The following is a 16,074-nucleotide window of genomic DNA, read 5'->3' on the forward strand; positions in this document are numbered from 1 at the left end:
TTGAACAGAAAGTTGGCACCTTCCTTTTGCTCAGTGAATACAATACCCCAGAGTAACGCCAAGTGAAGCTTTGTTTTAAAAATCCATCATATATTATATTCATTTCAATCACTACATTTATTGTTGGCCTGAATGACACAGTTGCTGAATTGTATGCTATGTTTAGAATATTTTCGTTCCCACTTCACACACGCCGCCGTCACACAGCCAAGTCAAAAAGCACACACCATCTTTGAAATCTTTAAACAACATAACGTTTCTTTCAGTTTCGCAATCTCACAACACTGGTGCATGCATAGTGTATGAAGTATGTGGAGTGTCTGAAGTTGGTGTCAAAGAAAAAGCTGTCTCCAACATACAAAGTGATTTGTTTTTTCATTGGGGCAAACCATTTTTTGATGATCCTGCATGACACCACGCTAGCTCTTGCTTCTGTGCCGGGACTTCTGTTCACCATACACATCGTATAACAGGGTTATCTAGGGACTGTAATTTTGGTTGTATGTTTCCAGGTTGTCCTCTTCCCCGTCTTATGCTTGTTTTTTATATGTATTCTGCAGTAAATGCAACGGGCTCTGCTGCCTCATTCATTGGATTTGTCCGGGACCTGCCTTGTTAGTCTGCCAATGTGTTTTCTACCCCAGAGAAAAAGATGGAGCTGTCTGAGAAAATGGTCAGTAAAAGGTGTGGGTGTGTGTTGTGTGGTGTGTGTGTTGTTATAGGGTATATATTGTTATAGGTGATCATGTGTGTGTGTGTGTTAAATATATATATATATATATATAGATTATATTATTTTGGATATTATATATATAAGGATCAGTGTTTTATCTGGATGGTTGGTATCAAAATGTGCTGTTTCTCACTTGTAGGTGGAGGTTTTCAGAGCCTTCTTGTGCTGATGTGGTGGCGGACCAAGATTACGGCTCAGAATCCTAGCTGAAAGAATCTCAGTCCCTCTGGAAAGAGTGAGTACACGGTTTAGAACACACTGCAGTTGTGAAAGGACTCTAAGTATGTTTACTTCAGTGCTGTGAGATTGGAATCTTGTCTTGTTGAGTTTTTTCTCATAATGAAAAATGCCCCTTTGAGGGATCAGATTTCATTTCTTAACCTGTTTAAATGATCATGGTTTTCTGATCGTTAAAGGTTATGAGTACCCTTGGGTGTGACTCCTTCTAAAAGAGTTTCTCAGTTTCTTTTTCATTTTCACTAAGTGCCAAAAACAAATAAATGCTCCTGTGATTTTATAACATGACTACATATGATGTCCAGTATATGACGAAAAGGATTTTTTCAGCACTAATTGTCCCCTCAAATTTGAAGTCGTTGGCATCCATAGTCCCACTTCCCCAATCAGTTTCTGGTGAACCTCTGTTGGTCCTTTCATTTCACCAGTTTTTAACATAAAGTTACTGTTACTGCTTTTAATCAGCTCTTATCAGAAATTACTAACCTGATAGATAACTGCTAAATTGGCCAAGGCATGCAAGACCCCACAAGCCTCATCATGATGTCTGTTGAACTGTTGTGATTTGACATTTTGTTGTCTTTGACAGAATCCCCTGGACTGGTGGTCAATACTCAAGCACGCTGTTAAGTCTGGACCAGAGCCCCACTACTCTGGCCATGCTGGGCATTTGTTTCGACTTTGCAAAACCGCTCAGAAAGAAAAGCCTCAATAGACGAAGGCACAAAGTGAGTTCTTCTGATTGTCTGATGCGTTGATTACCACACTGTCATTGGCTTTCTTCAAGGAGTACCATGGGATCTGATAAGTGTAAGCAAAACTAGCATCCAGCCTTGTATCTGCTGTTCTTTTCTCAGAGTGCCATGTGTGGACCTGTAACTAAAAATCAGTCCTGATGAGCAAAACAAAACCACAACGCAACATTTTGGAAAAAGACGGCTCCGTTGCTGCGTCCATGTACCCACTCTGAGTTCAAGGAGTGGCTACTCCCTACACTGCAGAAGACGATGCTCCGCAGTCCAGAGAACGCCATTCAGGGTGAGCTACTTTAGGTTTTCAGAGTGCAGAGCTGACTCTCAAAAACTGAACTGCTGGCCTCCCCAGCTAAACTACTATACCCACGACATCAAATCAAAACTGATTGTCTTGCCCCCACAGGTGGTGGCAATTAGGGTTATGATTGAGACCAACTAACTTTTTCCCCAATCGTGTTTTGCCTCAGTTGCCTGGGCATTGCCGCTTTGCACTTTAACAACTAGCAAAACAGACAACCTTCTATCCAGCATGCACCTTATACTCCCTGCAACAAGCTGCGGTCATCTCAAGACTAGATTACTGTAATACCATACCCCGGTATATACCGAGGCCTTCCGGTTCTGCCCACAGTGAAACCCGTCAGATGATCCAGAACATGGCGGCGCACCTGTCTACAACCAACACAAAGGTCACATGTTACCCCCGCGCGTCATCGAGCCTCCACTGGTACCTGGTTTACAGCCGCATTGAAACTCCATCTCTAATAGATTGCCTACAACGTTGTCTGCCGGTCTGCACCTGACTATTTGAAACGCCCTTATAAGACATATGTTACCTCGAAGACTGTTTGCTCCTCCAATGAACGACGCCTGGTCTCTGCCACCCATTTGTTCAAGGCAATCCAGACTCTTGGGTCCTGTTGTTCCACCATTGGGGAAAGCACTACCAGTTCTTTACCAGATCAGGGGTGCCTGCTCTATCCTTTAAAACAACTCAGCTCTTCAGAGGTCACTCATCTCCTCTAGCAATAACCAATGCTAAATCTACCCCTTTAAGAACTCACAGAACAGTGGTCACAGGCACTGTATTTGCTTGCACACTAACACTTCTTATGCACTGTACCCTGAACATCGCTTTGGATAAACAGCTTTCACTAATGATAGATGTACATCTAAACTGTTGGTGGTTCAGGGCACTGTCACTCCGAGGATTATAACACTGTTGATTCTTTTTCAAGCGTTCCGGTTGTCCTGCTGTTGTCTGCCTGTAACTCTCGATCTCAGTCAGTATGCCATGGATACGGAAAGGCCATCCGCAAGTAAGGACTTAATGAACGCTTAAGTTGATTTAGTGTTGTGTACATCATCGTACGCTCAGCTTTCCACCATGATATGAATTTGTCATGAGGAAATAATGACTGAAGCCCGGGAATGATTTAGCGTTGTATTATGTATAATTATGGTCTGTGTTTCAGGCCAGCTAAAAGCTACACAGGCTCAGCTGATGGGGATGCGGTCAGGCCATGCAGAACGTTGGCCAGCAGTGCAGCGACCCCTCTGCTGTGCAGGACATCTCAAACACCTCTTCAGTATCCTCGGAGGTGAATTCATACCTGTTATCTGAAATATTGTTCATCACGTTCGCTGTCTTTCACCCGATCCTAAATGTTGCTGTTGCAGGTTCTGAAGGAAAGCTCACAGTCGTTGCCCAGAAGATGAGTGTGTTGTCAGGTGAGAGCCTTTGGAGACTGTCCATGAGACTAGAAAAGAGCAAGCAGACACTTGTTTTGGAACGCTTCGGATCTTCTTCTTGTTGTTTTGAGGATCGCCAGCTGCAGCCTCACAGCTGTGTCAGAACCTCCAGCCAGCTCTGAGCTCTGCAGTCACTGGATGTTCATCCTTATTTACAACAAGAAGGTATTGTTCAGGATGCTCGGATAGAGTTTCAACCGGACATTTCTGAGAGACTGCTGTGTAATGTTCTGCCTTGTGACCACCTTTTCTTGTTTGTTTCTAGTTCACGAGGGTACTGGTGCATGCAGTGTCTGTGCTCCTCGTGGAGCAGCCGTCTCACAGTAAGAAGTTCCCTCTGCTCTGCTGGACTGGTTGAAGAAAGCCTTCACCTCAAGACCTCCACCTCTCTCGTTCGATATCGCCCTACCTTCAGGCCATGCTGGGGGCCTTCAAAGTCTGTCACACAAGACACGTTATGCTGCACATCCTTAAAACTGAACCTCAATCCTTACCCTGTGTTATGACCTCTCTCCTCGTTAGGTGACACTCTGGCCCAAGCCTCCGACCTCGTGCCCTTGCTCCTCCAAACTGTGGAGAAGCGCCTGCGGACAAAAATCCAATATGCTGCTGCTTGCAGAAGGCGTGGGCAGCTTCTGTGCTTTTGAGGATCGACTCACTTGGCTGGAGATTCAGACAGGTAACGGGAATCTCAACACGACTTCTTCTAACTGGTTAAAGAACTCTTAGCATACAAGGATGTGAATTTTTTTTTTTTGTCTCTGCAGAGGCAAAGTTCTCCAACTTTTGGAACCTCATCTAGACGAGAAGAAGCCACTTTTCACCACAAGGAAATTCCTCTCTCAGGCTAATGACGAAAGTAAGGCAACATGTCTTACTATCTTAAAGGCTCATGAGTGTTTTTTATATATTAAGACGTGAAATGAAGTCTCTTTCTTCTCTCTGTCTTCAGCTCTGCTCACAGTGTTTGCGCTCTGTGGAGAGGCTCTTTCTGGATCATGCTCACAGGCTTTAACTCAGAAAATCAAAGTAAGCCTGTCCTCTGTGCTGATATACTGGAATTAAAATGATTGTACATTGTTCCTGAGAAGCACACACCATGTTGATATTTACCAGCATACTTTGTGTTATTAAGGATTTAAAAGTACTGTATGTCCACTAGAAGGAGATCAGGGTCAAATTATGTTAATTATACATGTATCTACCTTTTTTATGGCACAGTGCTGAAGGGATGTAATATAGGCAGTGATCCTCTGATAAACATGCTAAATATTTGCTCTCAGCAAGGTTTTGTTCAAAGAAATGAACTTTTTGTGCAGAAATAAATGTATTACAGATTGTCTAATTTATATGAATCAGTAGTACTTTAATAACTAGTTAATATTTACATTCTAATTGTCTGTAGGATGTATCATCATGCCCACGGTTGCGGTTCTGCCTTGTCTCGGACGGCGTGGGAGGAAAAGGGCACAGCAGACAATCAGGAAGCTGCTCTCATCTCTGGGAGGATCCGGTCTTGCCACGGCCCCTGGGAGAACTCCGCGTGGTCATCAACGCACACAAAGTATTACACACAGGATGATCCACACCACAAACCTCAAAAACACAGAGCTACTTTTTAAAAGTTGCTTGTGGATTGTTAAATTTGATTGTTACTGATTGAGTGCTGTAAACTTTCAGGTTTTGCCGCAGGACGTCCTGGTATCAGAGTCAGGAGAGCTGACTGAGCTGGGTCGCAGCTACATCCCCCTCGTGTCCTGTTAGACGCACTGGTGTCATCTGCTCTTCGCTCGCCACAAATGGGTGACCCCGCCGAAGCAGAGAATTTGGCAATGGAGATCCTCGATTCACTCATCATCCATCCATAGGTATGAGAATGAGTTACTCTCCAGAGTGAACCTGCCCACTCGTTAAACAATCAGATTAAGTGTTTGTTGTAGAATAATATCACTGGGGTTCTTGAGTAGAGTGTCTGTCCATATTTGACATCTTGTTTTCTTTTCATCCCTTTCAGTTGAAGCTCGCAGCGGCCTCTGGCCTGTTCTGCTCCTCCCATGAATATAAAGGTAGAAGAATCAAGAGAAGAATATGGAGGCTATTTTGCCACATCTGCTGGAGGTCAACGCAGACAACCAGGTCCGAATACGACACACAACCCTTTATTCTGCATTTGCGGCCATTTAAACACACAGACACTAGTAATTAAAGTGTATTCTGTGAAGAAACAAAGCTTGACGTGAGTATAGATGAATGTAAATAAAGAGTGTGCAAATATCTACAGGGACCTTTGTTTTGCCTCTGGCTGATGTCTTGTACATACTACACAGATGTTTAGTGGTCACTTTCTCTCCTCGCACTGAAAAATGCAGTCGGTGCCCTCCAGCCTCTCCCCAAACAAATTATTTACCGCGGGTAATCAGTCATGTCCCGAAGGGCTTCCGACCCGCTCACTCACGTCACCAGGGAGGAGTACGCCATCATGCTGACACCCGATGGACAACTGTATGACAACACCATCATCCAGAGGTAACGCACAGCCTCTCCTCCCACACAGCAATCACCAGAGCTGTCTGTGTCTGTTTCTCCCACTTATTTACTTCTGCTCTTTGCCGCAGTGCCCAGAAAGAAAGCTCCAAGAAATCCAACATGAAGAGAGAGAACAAGCCTACTCCTACAAGGAACAAATCATGAACTGAGTTGCAGGAGGTAAAGTCTTCTTACAATCATGTTGGTAGCTTTTTGGCGGTGGCCGTTTTAATGTCTGAACACTTTGATTCTTCTTTGGTCTCGCAGAGATAAAGAAGAAAAAAGGCACAAAGAGGAATTGCAGCTCACCAGCAAGCAGAGGAAATGATGCAAATCCAGCTGGAGAAGGAGGCGGATATTCGCAAGAGACTTCAAGGGGTATGGAAGCCATCAAATGAATTTGTGTCAGTGTTATTTCCTCTTTTACTGAGCTGCGGTGTATTTCTCGTCGTCATCAGCTGGATGCGGAGCTGCAGAGTGCGGTGGGTCTGCTGGAAGCCACTTGATAGAGAGACCAGCCCAGATCACCAGGGAGCCTCCTGCTGCCCTCCAGTCTGATGCCATTGCGCAATCCCCCCTGGCTGCTCCACGCATCCAGCAGGTCTTCCTGGACATCGGAGTGTGCCTCATGCCCAAACACTTCACTCTTCTAGGTACGTAGCTTTTCTTTGTATTAATAGTCTTTTAAAAAGACATAGCCTCAGTATTTCAAGTCAATCTCACTTTTTTCCCCCCTCTAGCCGTGCTTGTGGGTCATGTATAACTCTACGCTTGCTGAAGCCGAGTGCGATCTGGAGAGGCTTGGGGACAGGAGGACCTTGACACAGCAGCCCAGCGTACTATACTGCTGCTCCACAACCACACTGTCCCACAGAGAGAGGCCAAGACAGTGGTGAGCACAGTGAAACACATGGACACTAATGAAAGTCAGTGCTGGCATGTATCCGCTCACTTTTGTTTCTATGGTTGTCTGGTTTTCCTTAGACGTGGCTCCACGTCTGCTCCCGCTTTCTCCTTCTGCTTCCCTCTCTCAACGCCATGCTCAGAGAGTCTTCAGGCAGCACCGAGGAGAAGGAGAACCTGATGACCAAAGCCTTGCAAGTCATCATTGACACTCCCCAGCTTCGGGCAGACACAGAGAGCGATGACCTTGATAGACGAGGTAAAACACAACATCTCCATGGTGATCTGTTTACAGTAAGATGGTTGGAACATTAAAAGCCATCCGTGCAGACAAACACAAATGACCAAGTAATGCTTTTTGTCTCAGATTTTATTTATGTACCAGTCATCTTCATAGCTTTCATCATGGTTCCTAGGCGTCCTGGAAAACAGATAACACATTTCCCAGAGACATCGTCTGTAAAGATAAATGCTTAGCAAATAGATAAAGCTTATGTGACGGTTTCTACCGTTTATTAGCAGTTAAATGGATTTATGTAATAATGTTGTTTCTCTTGTCTCAGAACGGCCAGAGCTGCTTCCACGTGTCAACAGGCTGCTGCTACTGACCAGAATCATCTCCACAGCCACCCCGAGACTCCAGGTAACAGAGATTGGACTATTTTTCTCTGTTCCATCCCTTTTTTCTGTGTCCCTGCTGAAAGAAAGTTTAGCCATATAATGATGTGAGACTTCTCACACTGTGTTATTTCAGGTGCTGGCATCTCAGTGCCTGACAGCGCTGTGTGCCAGTGCAGGAGGAGATGACGGCTTGCACTGTGGCCGAGCAACCAAGATAGACGTCCTGGCTCAACGGCCTCCTTTCACCCTGCTTCTCTGTCCGGGATGCAGCCCTCAGGGTGAGCTTTGGATCAGTTCATCTTGATGTTTATTGAATGGCCAATCCCACAGTAGAGTAAACAGATGGATTCCAGACAGGAAATGTTGGTGACAATGAAGTTTCAGCTGTTTTCTCCCACACATAAAGCGTTATGAGCTTGTTTCATTAAAATAGGAATACAGTTTCTAGACAGGATGAAAGCACTGTTTATTGCAACCTTGTTTAACTGACAACATTATATAGTCCATGTCCTATGGCATGCCATTCACACCCCAATGTGTCTGTGCTCAGGGACTGTTGGAGATGGAGTTTGCCCTGCCTACAGACAGCACAGAAGCCAGCGGGCTGAGTTTGCTGCGCAGCGTTGGGTTGCCAGGTTCGATGTTGAGGAGGAGGGCGAGCCTGGGCTGAAAAGTATGATCGTAGGGTTTTCTCCTTTCTCCTACCAGCTGAATAGGTTTAGCTCTGTGGCAGAGATGGAAATGTGAACTAATTTCTCTCCCTGTCCTCTTTCCTCAGACTCTGGGAGTCTCTGGATCTGAGTTGTCCCTGAGCTCTGCTCCCTGCTGATCGGAGACGTCACCCATCATGAGGAGGTCGTCCGTTCTGCGGGGCAGAAGCTCTGTCAAGCGCTGTGTCGCAGTATAGAGACCAGTCTGCCACCGTGCGGACAGCTCACGAGAGCTCTACCACCAAAAAACTCTATGTGAGACCCCGCACCTCGGCCAAATCACATTATTACTCATCAGCTCTGCTACTAGTCAATGACTTTGAGCTTGGAAATCAAAATATGATATTTTCGTATTTTTTAAAAGACCATCCTGTGCTGGACGCCCTGGGCAGAGTCATCTCTGAAGCTCCACCTGACCAATGGGAGGCCAGGTAATCTCAATGTTGGCAAAGATGTGTGTTTTTAATATTTTAAATTTGGAACCAAAAGAAAGCCAGTGTGTCCCTAACTAATGAATGCACAATTAACGCATATCTACATTAGCCTGCTTTCAGTAAAGACAGAAACATTTGGATTAGTTCCACTGGGAAAGGATAAGATCTAAAAAATGAAAAAAGCTGGGAAAGATTAGAACTGAACCCCTAGTCCAGACAGAGACCATAATTTTTACATGTTCCTTCTTGTGCACTGAGTCTTTCACATTTCTTTGTCAGGTGTGGCATTGCTCGGCTCTGAACAAGCTGTCCCAGTACCTGTGATGAATCTCAGGTCACTCCTCCTCTCCTTCTCTCTTTGTGCCCGATGCCCTCAATGACCGCCACACTGAGGTGCGGCGCTGCATGCTGGACGCCGCCCTTTTGCCCTCAACACACATGGAAAGGTATGCTCACTCTTCTTTCTTCTTTTCTTTCAGTCAACTACTATATATTTTGGTGCTTGAACAGACAGATACCTATAAATATTTACTAGGTGACCATTGTCTTTCACTGTATCGTATGTACTCACTTTGTTCATCAGGACAACGTGAGCTCCCTGCTGCCAGTGTGAGGAGTTTCTAAAGAACGCCCCCAGGACGCCAGCTACGATCTGTCCGTCAGAGTGTGGTTATCCTCATGGGCTCCTTGGCCAAACATCTGGACAAAAATGACCCCAAGGTCAAACCCATCGTGGCCAAGCTCATCACTGCGCTCTCTACGCCTTCACAGCAGGTAAGCAGTTCATCCTCCTTCACTCCTCACACTGTACTGTTCAGTGTTCCTCATTGTTTTTATACAGATTCCCCATTACTCTTTACAGTCGTTCCAGAATGGAAAAAACTCAATGTAATATGATAACCATGATATGATAGTCATAATAATTTGCCATCCTCATCAGGTCCAGGAGTCTGTGGCAGCTGTTTGCCTCCTTTAGTTCCTGCCATCAAGGAGGACGCTGCAGGATTGTAAGGAACCTGCTGCAGCTGCTGCTGGAGAGCGACAAGTACGCAGAGAGGAAGGGAGCAGCCTATGGACTGGCTGGCCTGGTCAAAGGCTGCGGATCCTGGCACTCAAACAACAGGACATCATGACCACGCTGACCGACGCCATCCAGGACAAGAAGAACTTCAGACGGAGGGAAGGTGAGGGGCATTGAGTTAAAACAAAAACTGTTTGGTTTAGTATTAATTTACACCTAGTGCAGATATGAAGTCATCTTCATTAAATACCCATGTACAGAAAGTCAAAAATAACCACTGACGAGCTGTTTGTCTCTGTCCAGGAGCTCTGTTTGCGTTTGAGATGCTGTGCAACATGTTAGGGAAGCTGTTGAGCCGTACGTGGTCCACGTGCGCCACACCTTTTGCTCTGCTGTTGGAGATGGAAACCAGATTCAGAGAGGTGAGCATGCACATCATACCCAGAGTTCAGTGTGTCTTCCTCTCCCCTGCTTACTTTTAAACATACTTGAAAATCATCAAAAATGTCTGCTGGTGTAACACGTATCCATGAAAGAGGCACCATTTTTAAAACGGTTCAAAATTCCTGTCCCGATCAGTCCTTGAATTCATGTGAGAAATGTTTAAATTTTACTCTACACCTTCTCCTCTGCAGGCTGCATGATGACTGTGCCAAGGCTGTGATGAGGAACCTGAGCGCCATGGGGTAAACTGGGTCCTCCCCTCCTTGCTAATGGCCCTGGAGGAGGAGTCCTGGAGAACTAAAGCAGGTGAGGAACCCCTACATGTACAGATCCCTAGGCATTAATACAGGTAGATACTGAAACCTGGTATTAACCGGGCCCCTTGGCTAAATTAAGTGCAAACAAGTGTTTCGTATGTTAGGATGGACACAAGCAATCTTCCCAAATTCTAGTGAAAGACATCACATAAAGTGGAGAGTTTTTAATACTTTTGACATGTAGATAAACACTGAAGACGTCTATACGATAAGCAGTATCGATAAGAGTAGTAGTACCTTCTCATCTTATCAAAACTTGTCCTACACATTACAGAACTGACACCTGTAATTATTACATTTTTCAGAACAGTCACAATCAATTGAGTTGTTCACTCAAACAGTACCTCCTTGTGAATGACTTGTGAATTCCAGGCTCGGTGGAGTTGCTGGGTGCCATGGCTTTCTGTGCACCCAAGCAGTTGCCTCCTGCCTGCCCAGCATCGTGCCCAAGCTGACCGAGGTGCTGACCGACTCTCACGTGAAGGTGCAGAAGGCCGGCCAGCAGGCCTCGACAGATCGGCTCTGTCATCCGCAACCCCCGAAATCCTGGGTAAGTCACAGATGGTGCAGTGGCTGTCGAAGTCTGAAAGTTGAGCTGTATTAGAGGGGCACGTCTAGCACTTGTATTTTGACTTTGCCAATCTGAAAACAGTTATCAGCAAGAAATGCTGCTAGAAAAGGATTTGTTTTAGACAGCCCTGGCATGAGTTGAGCACTGATGTTTAGTAAACATGTCATTATCCCTCTTCCAGCCATCACTCCCATCCTGCTCGACGCTCTCACTGATCCATCCAGGAGGAACCAGACGTGCCTGCAGACGCGCTCGACACCAAGTTTGTCCACTTTATCGACGCACCCCCTTGGCCCTCATCATGCCATCGTCCAGAGAGCCTTCCAGGATCGCTCCACTGACACTCGCAAGAGGCCGGCCGCTCAGATCATTGGCAACATGTATTCCCTCACTGACCAGAAGGTACAAAGCATGAGGGCGTCTATTTACAGAAATGAAATATAATATTCATGAACTATGTTTTCACTGGTGTATAATTATTGTGTTTCACAGCCACTGTAGTTTCTCTTTTATGCTACAAGGTTTTTGCTTCAAAGGCGTTGTAATTAGGAACTAAAGCACTAGATGCCACTAAATCTTACACACTGTTTCTTTAACTAAATATTACAATGAATCAAAAACAAAATCAAACTTTTATTGTCCTTTACATTTAGTTTTGATGTGATACGTGTCATTGTTTACAGGATCTGCCCCCTACCTACCAGTGTTATTCCTGGACTGAAGGCCTCTCTGCTGGACCCAGTGCCTGAGGTTTGTTGAGTGATATAAACAGTCGTACAGTAATAATGTGTTCTGCGTGTAAGTCCAACCTCGAACTGCCTTCTTCTCCTCTCCAGGTGCGTACAGTCTCAGCCAAAGCCCTGGGTGCCATGGTGAAGGGGATGGGCGAATCCTGCTTTGATGACCTGCTGCCGTGGCTCATGGAGACACTGGCCTCCGAACAGAGCTCTGTAGATCGCTCTGGAGCTGCGCAAGGTCACTTCTTCTACACCCTATCCTCGTGTTGTTTCTCTCTAAATGTCATGCATCAAATGACTCACTGAATGATGTGTGTTGGTGTCTTAGGTCTGGCTGAGGTGATGGCTGGACTTGGAGTGGAGAAGTTGGACAAGCTGATGCCAGATGTGGTGCAAACAGCCAGCAAGATAGACATCGCTCCCACGTCCGAGACGGCTACATCATGATGTTCATCTATCTGCCTCTCACTTTGGAGACAAGTTTACTCCCACGTTGGGCCAATCATCCCCTGCATTCTCAAGGTATTGTCATGACCACAGTGTTTGATGTTTATTTCCATTTTGTTGTGGATCAAGCTTAACCTCTCTTACGGGAGCTGAAGATTTCAATCCTCCCTGCGTTGTCCACCAGGCTCTGGCTGATGAGAACGAGTACGTGAGAGACACAGCACTGCGAGCCGGACAGCGAATCATCAGCATGTACGCTGAGACCGCCATCGCACTGCTGCTTCCTGAGCTGGAACAGGGCCTGTTTGATGACCTGGGGGAGGATCAGGTCAGATTTAAATACACAGTAACACAATGTGTGTGTGACTGAATAATGTCACTCTTATATGAACTGGTTGTACGTCTGTGTCGTCGTGGTTTGCAGGTTCAGCTCTGTGCAGCTGCTTGGAGATCTGTTGTTCCATATCTCTGGAGTGACAGGAAAGATGACCACGGAGACCGCCTCTGAGGACGATAACTTTGGAACAGCTGCATCCAATAAGTATGAAAAAATGTGTTGTGTCTGTTTTTGAAAGGTCTTTACACATTGTTTGTGAAGGATTCCTAACTGTGGACTCTCTTTCTCTCAGGCCATCATTGGAGCTCTGGCGCTGAGCGGCGTAACCGCGTCCTGTCTGGCCTCTATATGGGCCGTTCAGACACTCAACGGTGGTTCGACAGGCTTCCCTCCACGTGGGAAGATCGTGGTGTCCAACACCCCCAGAACTCTTCGAGAGATCCTTCCAACCCTCTTCACTCTCCTGCTGGGCTTCTTGGCTTCCACCTGCCCTGACAAGAGAACGGTATTATTCCTTTGAACTTTGTAAGTCGCTCTGTTTTTCTGAGAACCTTCATGCTGACGCTGTGTGCGGTTTTTAGATCGCTGCTCGGACGCTGGGTGATCTGGTGAGGAAGCTGGGAGAGAAGATTCCCTGAGATTATTCCCATCCTGGAGGAGGGACTGCGCTCTGACAAGAGCGACGAGAGGCAGGGAGTCTGCATCGGCCTCAGCGAGATCATGAAGTCCACCACCAAAGACGCAGTGAGTCACACCGACACTGTAACACACATTTCTCTTCCTCTTCCACACCATAAACACTATTATTTAATTAATTTATTAAAGAACTGAACCACAGAGCTGCTTCCAGAGCTTATTATTACTACGGCCTTTCATAATAGCTGAGGCCCGTCTAACACCAGGTTTTAGTACAAACCCCTTCTGACCTGATGGTGTTTGTCCGGTAGGTGCTCTCGTCTCTCTGAGTCCCTGGTCCCCACAGTTAGGAAGGCTCCTGTGACCCTCTGGAGGAGGTGCGAGAGGCTGCTGCCAAAACCTTTGAGCAGCTTCATGCAACCACGGTCACCAGGCGCTGGATGACATCTTGCCTACCCTGCTCAAACAGCTGGTGAGGGAACAAGGACAAAATGTACGTCTGAGAGCATTCAAAAAGTCAGCCTAGCTTTAACACACGAATGTCTTTTCTCAGGATGACGAAGAGACGGCTGAGTTTGCTTTGGACGGCCTGAGCAGGTCTGGCAGTGAAGAGTCGCCGTCGTGCTGCCTTACTTAGTTCCAAAGGTAAAGTGTCACAGTCAGGTTTGCCTTTTTTAGGCCTTGTTACTGTGTGTGGCTGCTTCTGACTAAAATGGTGTCCTCTCTGGCGTACCAGCTGACCGCTCCTCCTGTCAACACCCGTGTGCTGGCCTTCCTGTCTGCTGTGGCTGGAGATGCTCTGACACGCCACCTAGGGGTCATCCTGCCGCCCGCTCCCTCCTCTCTGAAAGGAAAGCTGGGAACAGAGGATGAAGCACAGGTAAGCCGGTGTTCACAAGATAAAATACCTGTGGCTTCTTTTGTCCTGTCCTCATAAAAAATATGACCCCCATGTGTAACCTCTGCTTCAGGAGCTGTGCAGCTGTCAAACAGTGATCCCTCAGTGGAGATGAAGTGGGCCAGCGGATCATCATAGAGGACCTGCTGGGAGGCCACGCGAGGTGCTGACCCTGGCCTCAGACAGGCCGCTGTCACCATCCAATGGCTACTTCACCCGCACCCGGCTGGACTACAGTGTCCACACTCGCACCTGCTGTCAGGTCTCATTCGCCTCCTCAACGACTCCACCCAGAGGTTCTGTCTCAGAGCTGGGCACCATCAACTCCATTACCAAGGTTGTGGACATGCAGATCTACAACAGACAGTCCATGTTTTTTCTGCGTTTACAATACGGTAAAAGACAACAATACAGATTAGTACTTGATGAAATCTTAATCAAACAGAAACGTGACCTGAGTTTTATTGTTTTTTCTTTATAGAAACTGGATGCGAGCAGCCAGCTGGCTGGATTGATGACCTGCATCGAGACATAGATCAGCAGCTGCAGACGTGAAGGTCAGCACCTGCCTGGTTTCTGTCTGCCCAAAGGTGAGAAGGCCCCTCTTTACACAGTAAACAACCGGACCTCATTGCAGCATGGTGGTTTTCGATCTTTTTACAGAATTGCAGAAATCATTTGAAAACTTGTGTGTGTGTGGTTCTCATGATGAAGCTTATTATCTATTATCAATTAATACTGGTGCCTCAATTTAGAATGCAAACATTCTCATTACTTATCAGTAATGAAAATAATTGTTTGTTACAGCCCTATTCATCATTGTTGCCCTGTCCTCTCTTTGTCTCTTTGTTCCACAGGGTGTGACCTGTATCCTGCCTGTCTTGAGAGAAGGGGTCCTCACTGGTAGCCCTGAGCAGAAAGAAGAGGCAGCTAAAGCATTAGGAGGAGTCATCAAACTGACTTCCCCCGAGGCACTGCGACCCTCTGTTGTTAACATCACTGGGCCGCTTATTCGTATCTTGGGTGACCGCTTTGCCTGGACGGTGAAGACTGCTCTGTTGGAGACTCTCACCCTGCTGCTGGCAAAGGTCAGTTCCTGCATCTCAACAGAGAAACATTGAAAAGTTGACAACAACACAGTTGGTCATATTATTATTATATTATTATTATTATTATTATTATTATTATTATTATATTATATTATACAATGTGTGGCTCTACCCTCGACTGTGTTCCCTTCTAGGTGGGCATTGCCCTGAAGCCCTTCCTGCCTCAGCTGCAGACCACCTTCCTGAAGGCCCTGCAGGACTCAAGCCGTGCGGTGAGACTGAGGGCCGCTGAAGCTCTGGGGCAACTGGTTTCTATCCCACACAAGGTGGACCCACTGTTCACTGAGCAGCTGTCTGCCATCCGCAATGCTGAGGACTCAGGAGTCAGGTGAGCACATGTACAGGAGACTAATACTGATATCTTTAGTTAGTCAGCTACTACTATTGAAACTACAACTTGTAAAAATTGCATACTCACTTCTTTGACCAGGGGCCTCATGTACGAATACTTGCGTGGATTTCCTCCTAAAACTTGCCGTACACCAGAACCCGGAAACTGTCGTACGCACAAAAATATTCAGATGTATCAAAGTGTGCGTTCGCATGGATCCAAGCACGTTTCTTTTGTACATCCCAATCAACGTGGAATTGAGCGCACTGCAACTCCTCCTCCTGTCCACGCCCCATTACATATGCAAATCTATTTAAATAGGCCCTGGACCTGAGATTCACCTCTTTGTCCGATCAGATAACGCGATGAACAAAGGAAAGAAAAGGAATTTTACAGAGTCTGAGCTAGATTTCTATGAATGAAGTGGAGATTCTGTTTGGTACCCTGTCAACAGGGATAAATATGACCAAAAAAAAAAACGTGAGTGGGAGCGTGTGTGTGGAGGCTGTAAATGCCGTGGGATCCGAGCACGCACACACAGGTGTGGACAGGTGT

At 46.2% G+C, this 16,074-nt stretch overlaps 1 pseudogene; it reads left to right on the forward strand.

The window, feature by feature from the left end:
• The first annotated feature begins 652 nt into the window (after positions 1-652).
• Positions 653-16,074, forward strand: part of LOC113744565 (eIF-2-alpha kinase activator GCN1-like) — a 19,651-nt pseudogene continuing 4,229 nt past the window's right edge.

The sequence above is a fragment of the Larimichthys crocea genome, chromosome III (assembly GCF_000972845.2).
Source record: "Larimichthys crocea isolate SSNF chromosome III, L_crocea_2.0, whole genome shotgun sequence".
Classification (NCBI taxonomy): Eukaryota; Metazoa; Chordata; class Actinopteri; family Sciaenidae; genus Larimichthys; species Larimichthys crocea.